This window comes from Phalangium opilio, unplaced genomic scaffold (genome assembly GCF_054372755.1).
Source record: "Phalangium opilio isolate 3A_F unplaced genomic scaffold, DU_Popi_V2 ptg000026l_1, whole genome shotgun sequence".
NCBI lineage: Eukaryota > Metazoa > Arthropoda > Arachnida > Opiliones > Phalangiidae > Phalangium > Phalangium opilio.
Window position 1 is genome coordinate 995,932 of NW_028324157.1, and position 22,447 is coordinate 1,018,378.

At 35.5% G+C, this 22,447-nt stretch overlaps 3 long non-coding RNA genes across 5 annotated transcripts in view; 2 read left to right on the forward strand and 1 right to left on the reverse strand.

Annotated features, from left to right (window-relative positions):
* LOC149690982 (uncharacterized) overlaps positions 1-22,447 on the forward strand; it is a 238,163-nt gene that overhangs the window by 170,788 nt on the left and 44,928 nt on the right. The window lies entirely within an intron of this gene.
* LOC149690989 (uncharacterized) lies at positions 247-1,379 on the reverse strand. 2 transcript variants are annotated; one of them, XR_016383560.1, is made up of 4 exons: positions 1,254-1,379; positions 1,105-1,164; positions 779-1,000; positions 247-702 (listed from the first exon to the last, which is right to left on the reverse strand). It is a non-coding gene; the product is annotated as an uncharacterized LOC149690989 (long non-coding RNA). The 2 variants fall into 2 exon arrangements; XR_016383559.1 differs by having other exon boundaries at positions 779-1,164.
* LOC149690990 (uncharacterized) lies at positions 6,170-7,301 on the forward strand. 2 transcript variants are annotated; one of them, XR_016383561.1, is made up of 3 exons: positions 6,170-6,443; positions 6,548-6,769; positions 6,846-7,301. It is a non-coding gene; the product is annotated as an uncharacterized LOC149690990 (long non-coding RNA). The 2 variants fall into 2 exon arrangements; XR_016383562.1 differs by having other exon boundaries at positions 6,852-7,301.

The window sequence follows — 22,447 nt, forward strand, 5'->3', positions numbered from 1 at the left end:
GATTTATATAAAATACATGCAAAAGTTATAGCTGAATTCTGGCTAAAATACACATGAATATTTATTAAAATACTGGCATTTCCTTAATACTACCTAAAAAACACCAATTTTACCATACACTAGTGGCTTATTATAAACTAATGTTGAATTTCATACAAATGATACTAAATTACAAGGGATTTATATACATTACATGCAAAAGCTATAGCTGACTACTACTAAAATACACATGAATATTTATTAAAATATTGGCATTTCCTTAATACTACCTAAAAAACACCAATTTTACCATACACTAGTGGCTTATTATAAACTAATGCTGAATTTCATACAAATGATACTAAATTACAAGGGATTTATATACATTACATGCAAAAATTATAGCTGACTACTACTAAAATACACATGAATATTGATTAAAATACTGGCATTTATATAATCCTCCCAAAAAAAAAAACAATTTTACCCTGCACTAACGAATACGGAATTTCATACGAATATTACTAAACTACAAGGGATTTATATAAAATACATGCAAAAGTTATAGCTGAATACAGGCTAAAATACACATGAATATGGATTAAAATACAAACATTGTTATAATGCAAAGTGAAACATACCCTTTTTTATGAAGCAAAAGTTGATTTATATTAACTATGATGCTTCCACAATTCTATTTCATCTCGAAAGTCACTGCTGTACCTGATTTAAATCTCTGGTGAATCATCTTTCCAATTGTAACACGGACACAAGTCCTTAATTCGGTATTTAAACTCACCGCACAGAGTACAAAAGTTTCGCTCGTCAAGAAGATGTCTTCGCTTTTTTTGGGTCGACATACGGATAAGGTTTTTAGACTGAACTAAAACACAACGTCTGAAGTGCGCACAATCACGTGATGTGCAGAAATAATTTAATTGGCCGCAGTCAGGCACGTCTTTTAAAGTCCCATCACAATGAGGGCAGTGTAGATGACTCGTACGTGGCATGGGGACATACCCTAGTTTTTTGAGGTTTCCATGAACATTTTCGGCCATACCGAAAGAGACGTGGTCAGATGAATGAAATATACCGGAATATTGCTTATTATGCTAAAAAACTTACCGATCTGAACATTTCAGAGTAAAGTATACACGAATATGGCTAGACCGTTTCATATGTTTTCTATTTAGCACACATTTTAAGGGACATTTTTTACAAAAAAAGAATTACATATTACGTAAGGTGCATCGGAGGAAACACGGGTTTGTCACCTGTGAAGCGTTGTTTGCGAGGCCCAAATTGATTACATTTAATACAATTAAAATCGAGGGACGTTTCGTCAATGCAGTCTTCGCAGACCGAGATGCTAACGCATAAGATGGCTTGATGCTCGAGTATCTACCCATTATACGAAGGTATTTACTACCCCCCCCCCCCGCAAACCAATTTTTTGAGATGTTTACCCCCAATAAACCCCCCCATCTGTGACGTATGCATTAGCTTTGAAAATATTCTTATTTTAATTAAAGAGGACCATTATAAAAAATGTACATTATACAAACTAACAATTACGAAAACCGTTCTCCTTTATGATCTATTATTTTGTATGCCAATAAGAAATCCATATTTAAATGCAATAAACTTAACTTTAATTTTTTTAAATTTTACACTATTAGCATAAAATTTATACTGTCCTAGTTCTGGTATACGAAATCAGCGTATTAAAGGCACTTTTCCAATGCTCACGGACGATGACGGGCTAACGTGTTTCTTTGATGATCATAGAGACAGGTGACACGTGTCTCACCTTCTATATCCATGGCCTTTGGACAATCCACGTCATTCAAATTTATGACTTCTTTATTTAAAATATTAAAAAGAAAGAAACATTTTTGATTACCCTTGCAATATATACGGTCTGCGAACCGGGTACCTAACATGAGACAGCGACGAAGATTATGATAAGGCGTTTCTCCTCATCCAAATGAGATTCCGTGAAAATTTCTGGTGATGTAGCTATTGAGTCGTTGTGTAGACGAAGGAAGCGTAGATTGACTATAAGGCGGTAAAAATGTCCATAACACTATTTCTGGAAGTTTAGTAACAGTAGCACAACTTAGTTCTTTAACTATCAGATCGCCTGCGAGGTTCCATTTTTCGTCCTTCCCGTGTAGATACTCAAAGTCAACTAGTACAGATTTCATGTTATCTAGAAGGTAGTTTCCTAAATGATGATTCTCCAAATGGTTGGAGTGCGGTTTATATACTTTTCAAAGTCCTTTCACTAAGTATATTAGCTATAGAATATAAATCACATGACGGAGGGGGGGGGTGGCATGCTGAAACACGTATGACAATAGCTCTTAAGAGGTCCAATCGTTGTCCAAAAATTGACAGTAGGTATAACAATAGAACTGTGTTTTCGACAGAAGATTAAAAATGCAGAGACAACAATCTCTTTTAATGTCAGGCGGTCAAACATTCTCCACAAAAGGTATATTGACAGATGTCTTAAAAGGGGATGTAAAGGTAAATAATGAGCCCTTGGCTAAAATTATTAGACAGATAATTATAGTTTTGTTGAGCCCATGTACCCTTAAAGCATTAACGTCTGAAGTACTGTACCAAGAATGCGTACGAGATCTTAGATAAATCTTCAAACGTTTCTTTGTAATATTGTGTATACTAGTTTTTAGGTAACGTTTCAAAAACTTTAACGTAAGAATACGCCTACAGTCAAACCATTCAGCAGTGAGAAAAAATAGGCATTTCAACGTTTCTTATTGTATTGTGCATACTAGATTTAGCTAAGGTTTCAAAAACTGACATAAAAATACGCCTACAATCAAACCATACAATTCAACAAAAGGATTAATTATAACAAAGGAATTGATGCGTCATTCCATTAGTGGGTTTTACGACAGTAAACTTTGGTCTCCGAAGATGCATTGTTAAGAAAAAATTTCTTCAATCAATCAAATATTGACAGGTCTATTGAAATGCTAGGAGTAATAGACAAATAGGTCAAGATTACTATAGTATAATTTATTTACTGGTAAACTATTATGGAGTCAAGTACAAAAAAGTCGTCAAGAATACGTCAGATCTTGGAGATTAACCCTCCAAAAACTACTTATTGTATTATTTATTTTATTGATTTTAGGGGTACTGGAATTCCTTAATCTCTGGTTTCTGAACGTTGACATAAAAATACGCTTACAGTCTAACAATAGGACAGTCAAGGTCAATAGAGTAATTCGCAAAGCACCAAGGGCGAAGGCATCTTCATTTATAGTATTTATAATAAAAGAATTTAGCTTGAATAAGAAAAATATATCGTTGAATTGTTCAATCAAATATTGACAGGCCTATTTTTTTAAAAAAATGGGTGAGTAATCCATAGGAATATAATCAACAGGGAAGGGGGAAAAGTATTGGATAAATAAGATGATCGGATAATTGTTCAATTTATCTATCCATAGATCACTAGGTAGAGTAGGATGGAAGCACCTTACGTATAACCAAAGGAGAAAATGTAATAGATAATAGCTAGGCATCCTAAAATACAATGGAACTGAAGGGTGGAGAAGCCGAGAAGATATATTCAGCAGGGGGAAGGTGTGGAGGATGTTCGACAAATAAGATCTAACCATAGATTAATAGGTTGAATTGTAGAATGACGATCCCTTAAGTATAACACAAGGAGAAAATGTATTAGACAAATCACAAAATGTTACTGTTTCGTGTATTCTGTTATATAACCATTTATAAAATCAATATCAGTTATAAAAGTATACAAAAACATTTTTTGATAATTTTTTTAAACTTTAATTTTTTATAATTTTTTTCTTAACTTTAATTTAAACTTTTTTCCTTAACTTTATTTTAAACTTTTTTCATTTCTTTTCTTAACTTTATTTTAAACTTTTTTCATTTCTTTTCTTAACTTTATTTTAAACTAATTTTTTAACAAAATACTTTTCAAACACATCTGCACAGATTTTTTCAGGTTTTTAGTACTTTTTTCCTTTTTTAAACATTGTAATAACTATCAAAGACTTTCGTTGTTGAATATAACGATAATCTTTATTAAAGTGTATTAGATATGCAAATTTATTATAATATCGCCAATCTAAAAGAACATATTCTTAAAGATAGTGTAAAATTATCAAATTTGCAGGAGGAAAAAATGGTGAAGAAGGGCAAGTCCGACTTCAGGTTGAAGGCGGTTATCCCTCCCTCTGTAGAGGGAGGGATAATACACTTGCTAAATTCTTTTATTATAAATACTATAAATGAAGATGCCTTCGCCCTTGGTGCTTTGCGAATTACTCTATTGACCTTGACTGTCCTATTGTTAGACTGTAAGCGTATTTTTATGTCAACGTTTAGAAACCAGAGATTAAGGAATTCCAGTACCCCTAAAATCAATAAAATAAATAATACAATAAGTAGTTTTTGGAGGGTTAATCTCCAAGATCTGACGTATTCTTGACGACTTTTTTGTACTTGACTCCATAATAGTTTACCAGTAAATAAATTATACAATAGTAATCTTGACCTATTTGTCTATTACTCCTAGCATTTCAATAGACCTGTCAATATTTGATTGATTGAAGAAATTTTTTCTTAACAATGCATCTTCGGAGACCAAAGTTTACTGTCGTAAAACCCACTAATGGAATGACGCATCAATTCCTTTGTTATAATTAATCCTTTTGTTGAATTGTATGGTTTGATTGTAGGCGTATTTTTATGTCAGTTTTTGAAACGTTAGCTAAATCTAGTATGCACAATACAATAAGAAACGTTGAAATGCCTATTTTTTCTCACTGCTGAATGGTTTGACTGTAGGCGTATTCTTACGTTAAAGTTTTTGAAACGTTACCTAAAAACTAGTATACACAATATTACAAAGAAACGTTTGAAGATTTATCTAAGATCTCGTACGCATTCTTGGTACAGTACTTCAGACGTTAATGCTTTAAGGGTACATGGGCTCAACAAAACTATAATTATCTGTCTAATAATTTTAGCCAAGGGCTCATTATTTACCTTTACATCCCCTTTTAAGACATCTGTCAATATACCTTTTGTGGAGAATGTTTGACCGCCTGACATTAAAAGAGATTGTTGTCTCTGCATTTTTAATCTTCTGTCGAAAACACAGTTCTATTGTTATACCTACTGTCAATTTTTGGACAACGATTGGACCTCTTAAGAGCTATTGTCATACGTGTTTCAGCATGCCACCCCCCCCCCTCCGTCATGTGATTTATATTCTATAGCTAATATACTTAGTGAAAGGACTTTGAAAAGTATATAAACCGCACTCCAACCATTTGGAGAATCATCATTTAGGAAACTACCTTCTAGATAACATGAAATCTGTACTAGTTGACTTTGAGTATCTACACGGGAAGGACGAAAAATGGAACCTCGCAGGCGATCTGATAGTTAAAGAACTAAGTTGTGCTACTGTTACTAAACTTCCAGAAATAGTGTTATGGACATTTTTACCGCCTTATAGTCAATCTACGCTTCCTTCGTCTACACAACGACTCAATAGCTACATCACCAGAAATTTTCACGGAATCTCATTTGGATGAGGAGAAACGCCTTATCATAATCTTCGTCGCTGTCTCATGTTAGGTACCCGGTTCGCAGACCGTATATATTGCAAGGGTAATCAAAAATGTTTCTTTCTTTTTAATATTTTAAATAAAGAAGTCATAAATTTGAATGACGTGGATTGTCCAAAGGCCATGGATATAGAAGGTGAGACACGTGTCACCTGTCTCTATGATCATCAAAGAAACACGTTAGCCCGTCATCGTCCGTGAGCATTGGAAAAGTGCCTTTAATACGCTGATTTCGTATACCAGAACTAGGACAGTATAAATTTTATGCTAATAGTGTAAAATTTAAAAAAATTAAAGTTAAGTTTATTGCATTTAAATATGGATTTCTTATTGGCATACAAAATAATAGATCATAAAGGAGAACGGTTTTCGTAATTGTTAGTTTGTATAATGTACATTTTTTATAATGGTCCTCTTTAATTAAAATAAGAATATTTTCAAAGCTAATGCATACGTCACAGATGGGGGGGGGTTTATTGGGGGTAAACATCTCAAAAAATTGGTTTGCGGGGGGGGGTAGTAAATACCTTCGTATAATGGGTAGATACTCGAGCATCAAGCCATCTTATGCGTTAGCATCTCGGTCTGCGAAGACTGCATTGACGAAACGTCCCTCGATTTTAATTGTATTAAATGTAATCAATTTGGGCCTCGCAAACAACGCTTCACAGGTGACAAACCCGTGTTTCCTCCGATGCACCTTACGTAATATGTAATTCTTTTTTTGTAAAAATGTCCCTTAAAATGTGTGCTAAATAGAAAACATATGAAACGGTCTAGCCATATTCGTGTATACTTTACTCTGAAATGTTCAGATCGGTAAGTTTTTTAGCATAATAAGCAATATTCCGGTATATTTCATTCATCTGACCACGTCTCTTTCGGTATGGCCGAAAATGTTCATGGAAACCTCAAAAAACTAGGGTATGTCCCCATGCCACGTACGAGTCATCTACACTGCCCTCATTGTGATGGGACTTTAAAAGACGTGCCTGACTGCGGCCAATTAAATTATTTCTGCACATCACGTGATTGTGCGCACTTCAGACGTTGTGTTTTAGTTCAGTCTAAAAACCTTATCCGTATGTCGACCCAAAAAAAGCGAAGACATCTTCTTGACGAGCGAAACTTTTGTACTCTGTGCGGTGAGTTTAAATACCGAATTAAGGACTTGTGTCCGTGTTACAATTGGAAAGATGATTCACCAGAGATTTAAATCAGGTACAGCAGTGACTTTCGAGATGAAATAGAATTGTGGAAGCATCATAGTTAATATAAATCAACTTTTGCTTCATAAAAAAGGGTATGTTTCACTTTGCATTATAACAATGTTTGTATTTTAATCCATATTCATGTGTATTTTAGCCTGTATTCAGCTATAACTTTTGCATGTATTTTATATAAATCCCTTGTAGTTTAGTAATATTCGTATGAAATTCCGTATTCGTTAGTGCAGGGTAAAATTGTTTTTTTTTTTGGGAGGATTATATAAATGCCAGTATTTTAATCAATATTCATGTGTATTTTAGTAGTAGTCAGCTATAATTTTTGCATGTAATGTATATAAATCCCTTGTAATTTAGTATCATTTGTATGAAATTCAGCATTAGTTTATAATAAGCCACTAGTGTATGGTAAAATTGGTGTTTTTTAGGTAGTATTAAGGAAATGCCAATATTTTAATAAATATTCATGTGTATTTTAGTAGTAGTCAGCTATAGCTTTTGCATGTAATGTATATAAATCCCTTGTAATTTAGTATCATTTGTATGAAATTCAACATTAGTTTATAATAAGCCACTAGTGTATGGTAAAATTGGTGTTTTTTAGGTAGTATTAAGGAAATGCCAGTATTTTAATAAATATTCATGTGTATTTTAGCCAGAATTCAGCTATAACTTTTGCATGTATTTTATATAAATCCCTTGTAGTTTAGTAATATTCGTATGGAATTCAGTATTAATTTCTAATAAGACACTTGTGCAGGGTAAAAATCGTGTCTTTTAGGTAGTTTTATATAAATGCCAGTATTTTAATCAATATTCATGTGTATTTTAGTAGTAATCGTATGAAAAACCGTTAGTAATCAAACTCTGATTCTTCAACCTATACAACTAGAATAACCTAGCATAAGCCTGTGTTTCAGGATCTAGCATAGAATAACCTAGCATAGACCAATCATTCCTGATCTAACATAGAATAACTTAGCAGAAGCCTATCTTTCTTTAGGATCTACCATAGAATAACCTAGCATAAGACTATATTTTGTCAGCATTTACCAAAGAATATACCTAGCAAAAGCCTATCTTTCAAGAACTAATACAGCATATAGGCCTACCAGGATCTACCATAGAATAAGCCTAAAATAGCATAAGCCTATCTTTCACGATCTACCATAGAACGTCTGAACATGGTTACGTATAAATAAAAAAGCCGATGGAATGTCTTAACACGTTTGTGTGAGTCATAAATCACTCCAAATACAGATTCCATTGATAACAATACAAATGGTTTAGCCACGCCCCCTTTTAAGGTCCTAAACCACCTGGTATGTAGCCAATTGAAGAAAGGACAATAAAATAAGCATCAGTCAATATACCCTCAGGCTAAATATCAACCCCAGGCTTCCAAGAAAATCTCTCGATAAAGATGATTAGGTCATCACCTTTCAAGCCGTAAAGACCTGTCGCAAAAAATGTCCACCAATGTCGGAGATCGTGTTTTAGATTACCGCGTGAGATATTATTTTTAAATCTTACGCAAGGCATTAAGTTGTTCTTTGATATACAACGCGTTAAGTCGTTTTCTCGCGTAGAGTTCTAAAACTAATTTTTCGAGATCTTTAGTTTTGACTTTGAAGGTATGATAAAGTTATTCGGTGTTTTCACTTACAGTTGATTGTTGAGATTTGGTTGTGGAGTAGGTGGTTGAATATGAGATTGAGCAAATGAGTCCCTAATTCTGTTCAAAACGGTCTGGGCAAGATGGGATTCGTGACGAAAAACCTGGAAAACCCACAAAGATGGCGGCCACTGTTAAGGCGGGGGAGCCTAGTTTTTGCGTTTTCTCTCTTTTTTTTTGGAGGAACACCTGTCAATATTTGATTTTGTATGCTTAAATGTAAGAATAAATTTATAAAGACCATAATATAAGGTGAGAAATATTTATCTCACAAGAACAATGAAGACTAATTTGTGTTAATAGAAAAGTCAGCAAACAAACCACCAGTCAATTAAAATATATACAATTTTACAAATTTAAAATTATTTAATGTAACCATAAGGTGCTGTAGTATAATCGGGGAAAACGCGAACTTTATCTACGACCACCTGATATGTTTTGGTCTGTTCTATCGTAATTAAAGTATGATTGGGTAGCCGTCGTCCAGAAATAAACTCAGTACAAGCGCCCACTGGTCCCGCAAATACCTAATCACGCGCATTACGTACGTATCAAATATATTTTAGTGTGTAAAATTATATATATTTGTATAGATTTTTGCCATTAAAATTTTTAATATGTTAATTATAATTAGTTTTATTTCAATAAGAATAAAATTTGCCACTTATAATTTTTTACTTTATATTATGGTCTTCACTATAAACGTACAAACCTACAAAATCATCCTTTGTTATCTATAAAAAGTGTAGAGAGAACGTAAAAACCCGTCTCCCCGCCTTTACAGTGGCCGCAACCTTTGTACGCCATAAGGGTAAACAAAAACTAAATTCTGTCCAAGTACCCCTTGGTCCCAAAATACGCCGCCGAAACTGTTAGGCGTAGATAGAAGACTTCAAAACTTGTCAAGTTCGACATGTGGACTATACTGTATTGCCTATATAATACAAAGAACAAAAAGAAAGAGCCACGAATCATTCATGAAGCGTTTTGGTCGAGATTATTTGAAAAATGACATCATTGTTACAAACATGTTGAAACGAGCCCGTAATGAATAACTTAATCCTTTTGTTAAAAAATACTCTTTGTAATTTCTTTTGTATCTTTAAAATATAAATGTGTCACCTTTAATACTGTTTTCTTTTATTTCATATATTAAGGAATGGGGGGGGGGTAGGAATGTGTTTGGAATGTGAGAGGGGGAGGTAAAAAAGGGGGGAATGTTTGGCAGATGTATAAGTTGGATATTCCCATAATCATTTTCATTCCTCATCATGAACTCGGAGCTGCAGAGATATCGTACTTTTTACTCCTGGCCTCAAGACGGAAACTATATAAAAACTTTAAGCAGAGCGGGGTTTTATTCCTTACATACCGACGATCTAGTACAGTGCTTCGAGTGCGACGGTATTTTATTAGCATGGAAACCCGATGATAATCCTTACGAAGAACATTTAAAACATTTCCCCAAATGCAACTTTATTAGGGGTGGGCTAACAAAAAATATACCCTTCAGTTTTGATGAAACAGAGACATACACCAAAAATATCAATAACGAAATCAAGACCGAGGAAAAAACACCAGAAAAACCCTTAGAAAACACCGAAGAACTTTATCATACCTTTAAAGTTAAAACTAAAGATCTCGAAAGACTAGTCCTAGAACTCTACGCTAGAAAACAACTTAACGCTTTGTATATCAAAGAACGACTTGATGCTTTGCGTAAGATTTAAAAATAATATTAAAATTTATCTTCTTCCTTACGAAGATAGACGAAATTATTTTAGAATTAATCAAATACATTTTAATATGAAAATTGAAAATGTATCTTTAATATTAAAACCTATACTTTTAAAGAAAATAAATAACTTTGCATTTTATATTATGGTCTTCATTTATGAAAAAATATCCCCACCAAAAAAGACGAGGGAGCGAAAAAACACGACTCCTCCGTCTTAACCGTGGCCGCCATCTTGTACGCCATACTGGCGTACTACTCTCTGTCGTCTGCTATGAAATAGGGAATTCAAGGCATAATTAATTAGTTAAATTACAAAAATTAGGCTTCATTTATTTAAAAACTAAAAAGGTAAGTTTCTCATTTAGTAAATGCTTGTTAATTTGAAAGTATTCCGAAAACTAACTTCGCTGTAGTTTTTCCGTAAGGGACCGTCCATAAACTACGTCACGCAAAAAGTGGCATTTTCTGACCCCCCGTCTCCCCAGATCACGCTTTGTCACGTTTTCTAAGACCCCTCGCCTGAAAACTACGTCACATTTCTTTAACCCCCCTCCCAACGGACTATGATTTCAATTGATTTGTCTTAATTTAAAAATTTAGTTTGATTAAAAAGAGATTATTTCACTTTCACTCAGAAATATTTTACCCGACTTGAAAGTCAAAGTTCCCCGTACAAAAATTTACGGCTGCATTTTTGCTGTTAATTAGATTTTTTAGAATCTGCAATATATTGCAAATAAACTGGAATATTCTGGAAAAATACTGGAATAAACCAGAAAAATGTTCAATTTCAGACAAAATTAAGGTGATTCCAGAGAGCAATGCAGAACATTTTAGACGTTTTGCAGATCTTCCGTTGGAAAACTCAGTACAACAGTATACAAAATTTAGCAACTCTAGAGTCATAAAATAGTTACCTTACAGCTAGAAAACAGAGGGGAAATAGTAACTCCCGTAAGAAATCAGGATGTTTGTAGGCTCATTACAAGTACTGTACCTTCCAAATATATTGTATGCATGTTACAGTCAGAAATTGCTAAGTTTGTAGGATAATTGCAGGCGTGTTTCGGATACTTTTTACGATAATTGCAGACGCGTTTCAGATACTTTTCAGGATCATCACAGACGCGTTTCAGATACTTTTCAGGATCATCACAGGCGCGTTTCAGATACTTTTCAGGATCATCACAGACGCGTTTCAGATACTTTTCAGGATCATTACAGGCGCGTTTCAGATACTTTTCAGGATCATTGCCGGCGCGTTTCATATACTTTGTAGGAAAATTGCAGGCGCGTTTTAGATACTTTTTGGATCATTGCAGGCGCGTTTCAGATGATTTGCAGGATCATTGCAGCCGCGTTTCAGATAATTTTTAGGATAGTTGCAGGCGCATGTCAGATAATTTTTAGGATAGTTTCAGGCGCATGTCAGATACTTTGCAGGATAAATGCAGGCGCTTTTCATGTACTTTGTAGGAAAATAGCAGGCGCGTTTCAGATACTTTTCAGGATCTTTACTGGCGCGTTTCAGATACTTTTACGGACCATTACAGGCGCGTTTCAGATACTTTAATTTGTACGATAATTGCAGGCGCGTTTCAGATACTTTTTAGGATAATTGCAGGCTCTTTTCATATACTTTGTAGGATAATTGCAGTTGCTTTTCATATACTTTGTAGGATAATTACAGGCGCGTTTCAGATACTTTGTAGGATAATTGCAGGCGCATTTCAGACACTTTTCAGGATAATTTCAGGAGCGTTTCATATACTTTGTAGGAAAATTGCAGGCGCGTTTCAGATACTTTTTAAGGATAATGGCAGGTGCTTTTCAGATAATTTTTAGGTTCATTGCAGCCGCACTTCAGATACTTCGTAGGATAATTACAGGCGCGTTTCAGATACTTAGTAGGATAATTGCAGGTACTTTTCAGAAATTTTTAGGATAATTGCAGGAGCATTTCAGATACTTCGTAGGATAATTGCAGGCGCTTTTCATATACTTTGTAGGATAATTGCAGGCGCTTTTCATATATTTTGTAGGAATATTACAGGCGCTTTTCATATACTTTTTTGGATCATTGCAGGCGCGTTTCAGATACTTTTTAGGATCATTGCAGGCGTATTTCGGATACTTTGTAGGATAATTGCAGGTGCGTTTCAGATACTTTGTAGGATCATTGCAGCCGCGTTTCAGATACTTCGCAGGAGCATTTCAGATACTCTGTAGGATAATTGCAGGTGCGTTTCAGATACTTTGCAGGGTCATTGCAGCCGCGTTTCAGATTCTTTGTAGGATCATTGCAGGCGCGTTTCAGATACTTTGAAGGATAATTGCAGGCGCGATATAGATACTTTGTGGAATAATTGCAGACGCGTTTCAGATACTTCGCAGGATCATTGCAGGTGCATTTCAGATACATCGCAGGATCATTGCAGGTGGATTTCAGATTCTTTGTAGGGTCATTGCAGGTGCGTTTCAGATACTTTGTAGGTGCATTTCAGATTCTTTGCAGGATCATTGCAGGTGCGTTTCATATGCTTTGCAGAGTCATTGCGGGTTTTCCTATCAATTATTGTGAATCAGTAGCCTTATATACCCTAAATTTCCAAAAAAAATTTAAAGAGGTTTACGCTTGAGTTCAAACGTCAACAATAGCTATGTTTAAAATGATTTTAGGAATAAAGTTTCTTAAAACGATTTAACTAGAATTAAGGTAAATTAATGACGATTAAATTAATAAATATCATTTATATTTATTTAAATATTTAAAAATAGCCTCTAAATTGCGTCTCGACTTGGAGAGGTTTATTTTGGATTCCCAACTTGTACTCATCTCTTACAAAAATATTAAGCTGAAATTCGTCTGAATACACGCTTTTCTGACTTGCTAAAGTAATATCTGAGATGGTCCAACTGTTTAGGTACATGTACATTAAGTTCTCACCACATCTAGATAAGAAGGTCTTTTCGTCTATCTAACATCCACAACATAAACACTCACAGAACGTAATCGAAAAATTCTTTCAAACTTATAGCTAAAAACCGATTACAACTGAAGGGAAGGGTCCCGACAGGCTTGTTTTACGTCTATCCGCAACCAGGAAAACTGCTGTAAACTTATATGATAGCGCTAAAGTACTTTGGTTCGCAATTTCCTTCACATTTCGAGCGCCATGGTGATAGTAGATCTTGTCTTAATCGGTTTCTATCCACGCTTGTTTTTCGTGTACCCGGGGCCACAAACACACACATGCACACAAACACACAGAAAGCTAGGTCTGGTCTCAAAAACTGGAATAAAATCACTAAAATAAACTGAAATTAATTTTATTTACTTTTTTTGGATGAAAAATTGTTTTTCTACGACTTTTTACCTCAAATAGAAGTAACTCTTATTTTATTAGGTTTTGAATCTATAGAACTTGACTGTCAACACCTTTGAAAGCTTGGAATCCTTATAATGTTAGTATTGGATACACCTTAAACATAACTGCATAAGTTCGTAAGATGTGTTCCATAAGTTTGTCACTGGTTACTTCATGAAGTGGTGTAGGTGAAACGTCATATTCTCGTAAAGCGACGCCTGTTGAGCCATTGTCAAAGGCTTAATAAGGCTAAATAGGAAGTTGGACTGCAAAACCGAGTGTATTAAATTCTTGCGTCATTCTCGAACTAGCTCTCAGTAAGTCTCTAGCATTACGAAGTATAGGCAGTGTCATACTTATTGAAACATATCTGATAAACTTATGATAACTGTATATACAATACTGGCCCATTTATGACCAAAAAATGTTTTAATTTTCTATCTTTTATGGTGGTTTAAATATTTTTAGGATCGAGACGTGACAGTATTAGATCAAAAGATTTTATTAAGATGAATGTGTAAAGCTTTTTTAAGATGCCTTTTTAGGCCTAACCAATTCTTTATTCAAATTTTAGAAAAATAAAAGCAGTAATACTAATGCCTAACAGAAGCAGAAAAAAATTTAGGGTGCGCTCGAAGTTGACTTCCCGTACAAAAATTTTAAGCTGTAATTCATCTGCATACGCGCTTTTTTTATCGCTACCACGCTGTAATAGGTATACATTAAGGCTACATTTCTGCAGCTCAAAAAACGGGAAAATTTCACAGCAATTCTAGAACTGCAAATTGACTGCCGTTTCTTCATTTTCTGTTTGTTAACTGTTAACTGTCTAGCCTGGCAGAAATATGCAGCGCAATTCTGCAAACGCTAAGCAAAAGTAGAAATACCAGCTGTTAGTTTAAAACTGTAATTTGACCGTTTTTATAGATATGATACAGGTCTGCAAAAGTGATGGAAAAGTAGAAATCCAGCTGCTAATTTAGAACTGTAATTTGACCGTTTTAATAGACATGTTACAGGTTTGCAAAAGTGATAGAAAAGTAGAAATCCAGCTGCTAATTTAAAACTGCAATTCTACCACATTTACAGACATGTTACAGATCTGCAAAAGTGATGGAAAAGCAGAAATGCAGCTGCCAATTTAGAACTGTAATTGGACCTTTTTTATAGACATTTTACAGGTCTGCAAAAGTGATAGAAAAGTAGAAATCCAGCTGCTAATTTAAAACTGCAATTTGGCCACATTTATAGGCATGTTACAGGTCTGAAAGAGTGATTGAAAAGTAGAAATCTAGCTGCTAATTTAAAACTGCAATTTGACTACATTTAAAGACATGTTACAGGTCTGCAAAAGTGATGGAACAGTAGAAATACAGCTGCCAATTTAAAACTTTAATTTGACCTAAATTGACCATTTTTATAGACATGTTACAGGTCTGCAAAAGTGATAGAAAAGTAGAAATCCAGCTGCTAATTTAAAACTGCAATTTGGCCACATTTATAGGCATGTTACAGGTCTGAAAGAGTGATTGAAAAGTAGAAATCTAGCTGCTAATTTAAAACTGCAATTTGACTACATTTAAAGACATGTTACAGGTCTGCAAAAGTGATGGAACAGTAGAAATACAGCTGCCAATTTAAAACTTTAATTTGACCTAAATTGACCATTTTTATAGACATGTTACAGGTCTGCAAAAGTGATGGAAAAGTAGAAATTCAGCTGCCAATTTAAAACTGTAATTTAACCACATTTAGAGAGATATTGCAGGTATTCAAAAGTAGGAAATTCTACTTTTGAATACCTGCAATATGTCTATAAATGTTAAATAGTTACAGTTTTAAATTGGAAGCTGGATTTCTACTTTTCCATCACTTTTTCAGACTTGTAAAATGTCTATAAATATGGGCAAATTACAGTTTTAAACTAGCATCTGGTATTTCTACTTTTCTATCACTTTTGCACACCTGTAACATGTCTATAAAAATGGTCAAATTACAGTTTTAAATTGGCAGCTGGATTTCTGCTTTTCCATCACTTTTGTAGACCTGTTACATGTCTATAAATGTGGTCAAATTGCAGTTTTAAATTGGCAGCTGAATATCTACTTTTCCATTAGTTTTGAAGACCTGTAACATGTCTATAAATGAGGTAAAATTACAGTTTTAAATTGGCATCTGGATTTCTACTTTTCCATCACATTTGCAGGCCTGTAACATGTCTATAAATGTGGTCAAGTTGCAGTTTTAAACTAGCAGCTGGTATTTCTACTTTTTCATCACTTTTGCTAACCTGTAACATGTCAATAAATATAGTCAAATTGCAGTTTTAAATTGGCAGCTGGATTTCTACTTTTCCATCACTTTTGCAGATCTGTAACATGTCTATAACTGTGGTCAAATTACAGTTTTAAACTAGCAGCTGTTATTTCTACTTTTGCATCGCGTTTGCAGAATCGCGCTGCATATTTCTGCTAGTACAGACAATTAACAGATAATAAACAGAAAATGTAGAAACGGCAGACAATTTGCAGTTCTGAAATTGTTGTTAAATTTTCGCGTTTTTCGAGCTGCAGAAAATGTAGCCTCAATGTATACCTATTACAGCGTGGTAGCGATAAAAAAGCGCGTATACAGATGAATTGCAGCCTAAAATTTTTGTACGGGTGGCTATTGCGGAACAATTTGATTGGTTTCGAGCATTTTCCTGGATCTCACAATGCAAAAGCGATCAATGAGAAATTGCATTCAATGGTCGAAGGAGCGGGTGTTGAATTCTCCAAGGTAATTTTAGAAAATGTTCAGTTATGTTTTAGATACCAATTTTCAAATTTTAAACAAATAGGTTTACTGTGTTTGCGCTGATAACGCTATAAATATAACCGCGGCGTTGAACATGGAGTTTTTAGAAGAGCCGTGTCCGCAAAACTTGAGCTCATTAGAGCGTCCGAAGTGGAATCGGCAAATGAAGATGATGTCTTGCTTCATGATGGTGAGCACCAATAATGAAATTGCTAGTTATGTTAACTATTGCTAAATTTATTCATTTTTATCAAAGGTTGGAATTCGCTCGCCCAAATCATAACCCAACCTTAGGAAGAATCGTCAGAATCCGAGGGAAGATCCGATCCTGAGACTGGTTTTGACATCAGGGCGAACTGCAAAGGGAAGCGCTGCGCTGCCCATTCCATTCAGCTGGTCATCAATTCAGCAATCTCTGGGTCCAAGATGGCGACAAATGCTGTGGATAAAGTTAATAAATGGATAACCTGGCTTCGACGAAGCCCGAAGTGGACTGAGGCTTTCAAATCTTGGTCACCAGAAAGGAAAGACTTGAAGCAAAACGGAGGTATTCGGTGGAACTCGGTTTTCATGGCCATTGAACGTTTAGTGGAGGTAAAATATATATTTTTCATTTTTACAAGATTGAAATTCAAACTAACCCGTTATTTAAAAAAAAAAAGCCTGGAATGATTGAGGCTCTGACGGACACAATCATTTTGGCCAGGGCACAACGTCAATGCCCTAAGAAAATTCCGCACCCAAAGCAAAACGACATTCACCTCTTGCGAGAAGTTTTAACTTTGTTACGACCTTTCAAAGTTGCCGCTGATCGTTTCCAGTTAGCAGCTCCAGGGTCTAACATACTTCTGCCAACCTTACTTAAAGTTTTGGAAGAAATCCATTCGGCCGCAACGCTTTATTTTCGTAAACTTAAACGGTTGTTGAAAGAGAAACTAGAAGATCGTTTTTCCAAAGAGATAAACGACGAAGATTTCGTTTTGACAACGATTTTAGACCCACGAAGGAAACTGACGATGTTTGAAGGTAGGATATTTTATATTTGCAGACACACCTTTCGGTTTACACATAATTTTTTTTTTTAAGGGGGCTATGAAAACCAACCGTGGATTCACGAGTTTCCTACCTTCAAAACATGGAGCAAGTCAAAAGCGGTAGAGGCGATGAAGTCGACAATTAATCGAATACCTGAATCAGAGGGTAGTTCACCTCTAGAATTGTTTCCGGGCTTGGAGCCTATTATGCCAGAGCCAAAAAATGGTCTTCAAGAAATGGAAGATTACTTGAAGGAACCCCTACTTCTGGATTCCGATCCATACTCGCCCCTGGAGTACTGGAGGGAGAAGAAAGATAGATTTCCATCGCTGGCCAAGTTAGCGAAATTATATTTGTCCATCCCAATTAGCTCGGCGGATGTCGAAAGACTGTTTTCGATCACAGGGTACATCCTTAATTCCCGAAGGGCTAGAATTTCCTTGAAAAGAACGGCGCAGTTGGCGTCTTAACTTTCACTTGGAATATTGCATCTAAAGCTTAAAATTTGCTTCAAATGCCGACTAAATTTAGTTTTAAGAAGGACGCTGACACGTCCAGCTTAAGACTTAATCGTTTTTAATTTTTTCTTTTTCCAGTTTCCTCATCATGAACTGGTTCTGGAATCACCAACTGATGGGATTCTTTTAATTCGCGTTAAGGCTATTCTAAGCCTAGCGCATTTATATAACCGGATTATAATTATAGTTTTAAAGAATGACGCTGCCACGTCAAGCTTAAAACTAAATTATATTCCTGTGTATTGTTGTACATTCATCTGGAATGAATGTTTAGGCCAAAATTATTACCTTATCTCAATCAGTTTGATCATCGGTGACGTCCACTTAGCAGCTTTTCTACTGGATCTGAAACAATCCGATCTCGCGTAACTTTACATAAGACAACACGCTTAAACTCGGCTAACACAATTTATATTTGTATCCTCAATTTGATTTTTTGCCTTATAAAAATAAAAGCAGTTAGGAGTTATGTCCTTGAAAACCAATTTAGCACATATTATTATTATAAGCTTACTGAAAATATCCCGAATCTCGAAAATATTCATGTTAAACTGAATTCATTTATGATGTTGGAAGTAGACAATCTACACCAGAGAATATGCAGCCAGTATATATATTCAAGATGGCGGCAACTCAAGGGGGAGGTGTCGGGTTTTTCCGTTCGCCTCTTTTTTTCTCTACCTTTCAATATTTGATTGATTAACTGATTTTTTAAGCTAAATTTCGTATGCTTATAACAAAGATTGCTTTTGAAGGATTAAACTTATAAAGACCATAATATAAAGTAAAAAGTTACTTAGTTTCTTTAAAAGTATAGGTTCTAATATTAAAGATATTTTTTCAATTTTCATTTGAAATTGCATTTCATTTATTCTAAAATAATTTTTCTATCTTCGCAAGGAAGATGAGAAATTTTAATATTATTTTTAAATCTTACGTAAATCATTAAGTTTTTCTTTAAACATACAAGGCGTTAAGTTCTTTTCTAACGTAAAGTTCCAAGACTAATCTTTCGAGATCTGTAGTTTAAACTTAAAAGGTATAATAAATTTCTTCGGTGTTTTCCGATGTTTTTTCTTCAATCTTGATTTCGTTACTTATAGACTTGGTGTACGTCTCTGTTTCATTACAGCTATATTGCTCGGCAAAAAGCTGAATCGGGCTCTGAAGCGGTCACCACCCACGTTGGGTGTGCGGCGACACGCGAAAACCCGACGAAGGAGCCTAGAGTGGAGCACTTAACTCCTTCGCAAAGTACTTTGCAGGCGTCGGCCAAATATGTACGAAGTCCTATAGGGATGCAGCCAGCTCAGAAAAGATGGCCATTGTCAAAAATGGATATCCGACTGCGGTCATCACGGAGGAGGATGTGGGCCCAATCCAGAAGGTGATTCTAGGGGCGCTTGATGGGATACCTTCGGGGAGCCGTCTACCGCGCCTTGGTAATTTCAGACTGATGTCTGGGGCCCAAACGTACTCCTGTGAAGACGCATTTACTGGGCAATGGTTGAAGGAAAACTTAACCTACTCGGTGGTGGGGGATGCGGTGCTCTCAGTGATGAGAGCTAGCAAACTCCCTAAGCCGTTTAAGGTGATGTTCCGAACCAGGGACCAGATCACAAAGGCATCGACGGTGCTGTTCCGGCGGCTGAAGGTCCTCAACAGTGGCTTTGCCACTGAACGTTGGAGGTGTATCCGGACGTACGTGGATCGTGACTTACGGTATTGGGTACTGTTCATTGATGGTTCCTCTTTGGACGCCTTTAAGAACGCTGGTCTTGTGGGCTTTACTGGAGTGTTTAAGGGTACTTTCAAGGTCCTGCAGACCACGGAAACCACGCCAACGCTGCAGCTGAGTCTACGGCAGTGGACGGGACCAGCGAGCTGAGAGATCTTGCTGTAGAGCTCATTGGTGTCGCTTTAGGTACAGAGGGGGATGGAGGGGCTCATTCGGAAGATTTATCTTCCATGGATGAGTCCACCCTACTGGGAGAATCGGATGCGATCCTTCGGGGTCCAGACGATGAGTGTTCTAGTGATCCTGATGGGGGGAGGATCTCGGTCACATTCCTCGTAACTGGAAGGGCTCTAGGGTCATCATTATTCCCAAGCCCAGGAAGGTCTCCTATCTCGAGGCGAAGGCATTTAGACAAATATGCCTGACCTCCTTCCTCAAAATTTTGGAGAAGATGGTGGACAGGTACATTAGAGACAAGGTACTTTCGGTAACTCCTCTCTCTTCTTCACAATTCGCTTACCAGAAAGGCAAATCAACTGAGACGGCCCTTCACGGCCTTACGAATTGCCTGGATAGGGCATTCGAGTTTCAGGAAATCTCACAGGCCGTCTTTCTCGATATTGAAGGGGCCTTTGATAAGGTGTCCAGCTCGGTTATTACTGAAGCTGTTGAGAGATTTGGTATCAGCGACACTCTTGGCCGTTGGATCAAGTCCATGCTTACCGACCGCGAGGTGACGGCGTCCTTCCTTGAGGGCTCTCTGGGGGCCACTGTCATCAAGTTATAATTTGAATGCTTTATGGATGACTCCTTAATTAAATTAACATTGTCTTTTAATTTCAAAAAGAAATTTAAGGGGTAATCCGTAAATAACTCCAATCTTAACTTTGAAAACCGTGAATAAATGTCATAGAACATTTTCGACTCAAGATGGCCCAAGAACATCACCCTTAATCTCTGATAGACTTTTCAGAAACACACTATACAGTATATTTAATTATTTCTCTTTATTGAAAATCAACTGCAGAAGTTAAATTAATTAATTATACAAAGCTCTCTTTACATTGGTGTGTAAGCACTATCCTCGAATTATACTTTCACGACACCCTGAGCCAGTGTCATTGTTAATGTTTGACCATTCTGGAACCGATTTATCTCAAGTCGCACTGAAATAATGGAACCTCCTCCTAAGTTGAAACCCGATTATTGTTGTTTTCATGACAGTTGGTTCCATGAAAATACCTAAAACTACTCATTTTATGTGTGTTTAACCTCAGAATAATATTAATTTGGGGTTAATTAATCAATTTGAACCGTTGAGTCTCTACAAATAGGACAGGAAAAACAAAATTTAATTCAGCTCTTGTCGAAAATTTAGTGTTTTCTTTTCAGTCCACTAAGAGCAGATCAGTCATCAATATCAGGAAAGACATTAAGCAAAACTTTCAGATTTAAGTTAAAATATCAAGAAATGAACTCATGATTTCGACATGGTTAGCATCATAAATAATGGGTTAAACATTAAAGAATCTTAATAATTGCACAGATTAAAAATCTTTAAAAATTTGGAAATAAAATGCCTTGGTTATCGGCGACTCATGTTTCAAGTTTTTATTTCGAAAGCTGTTTACGCGTATATTCGAAATATTTAACGCTATTTCTTCTACCTGGTTTCATGTTATTGAGGAGTGCAAAGTTTGAGAAGAAATATTGAACATTCCACTCTCTTTTCATATGTTATAACGCCAATGCATATGAACCAATCCATTGCAGTTACAAGGAAATCAAAGCCCGTGATTCAACTGAAATATATTTCCAGCTCCATTTCTCTGAGAGCTTGTTCTACCCTTGAATTCTTCCGCGCATACCAGATTTCAGCGAAAAAGATAAAAATGGACAGTATGTTTAAAACCGCGAATAGTATAAACATGATGCTGATATCATGAAACGACGTCTTCGAGAATACCATGCTTTGTTCTTTCTTCATATACTTTGAGCACGCATTCCCATGCATTAGATACTTCTGTCGGATTTCATGTCCAGTTTCCCAATAATTCTGAATTCTGAAATCAGAATTGAAAGCAAATCTCAAAAATACATTACGTACATTGATGGAATATGACGAGGTAAGTTTGTTTAAGCAAACTAAGAAATATATATTATAGGAAAGATACCGACATTAAAATATTTTTTAAAGAAATTTACACAATTTCTAGTATGTTGCTGGGGTTAAGTTACTAACCGTCCAGGTCGAGCATGTACGAGAATGAGCAAGACGGATCCCAGAGTTATGAGATAAAATGTGTACCTTCTTCCAAAAAGATGATCCCGGTTCAAATTACACATTTGCGCGCCTTCTAGTGACTAAAATTAGTATTACTATATTCATTATATGATGACCCCGGCTAATTTATATATTTCGATTTTATTTATTCGTTGGTTATAAATTGGCATTACTATTAAGAATAAAACCAAGAGCTAGTAATTAAACTACAGTAACTTAATCATTAGGTTAATTTGAAACTTGAACTACAGTACCTTATCTTAATTAAATTACAGAATATTTTTCTCTAAACTATATTTACTTCCTCAATCGGTTGATTTTAAGCTTATAATTAAGCTAGATCATTTATTATAAAGTTATCATAAACTGCAGTATAATATTTCTTAAAATATTGAATTTTTGAATTTGAATTGGCGTTTACTACGTGTAAAACAACATACGA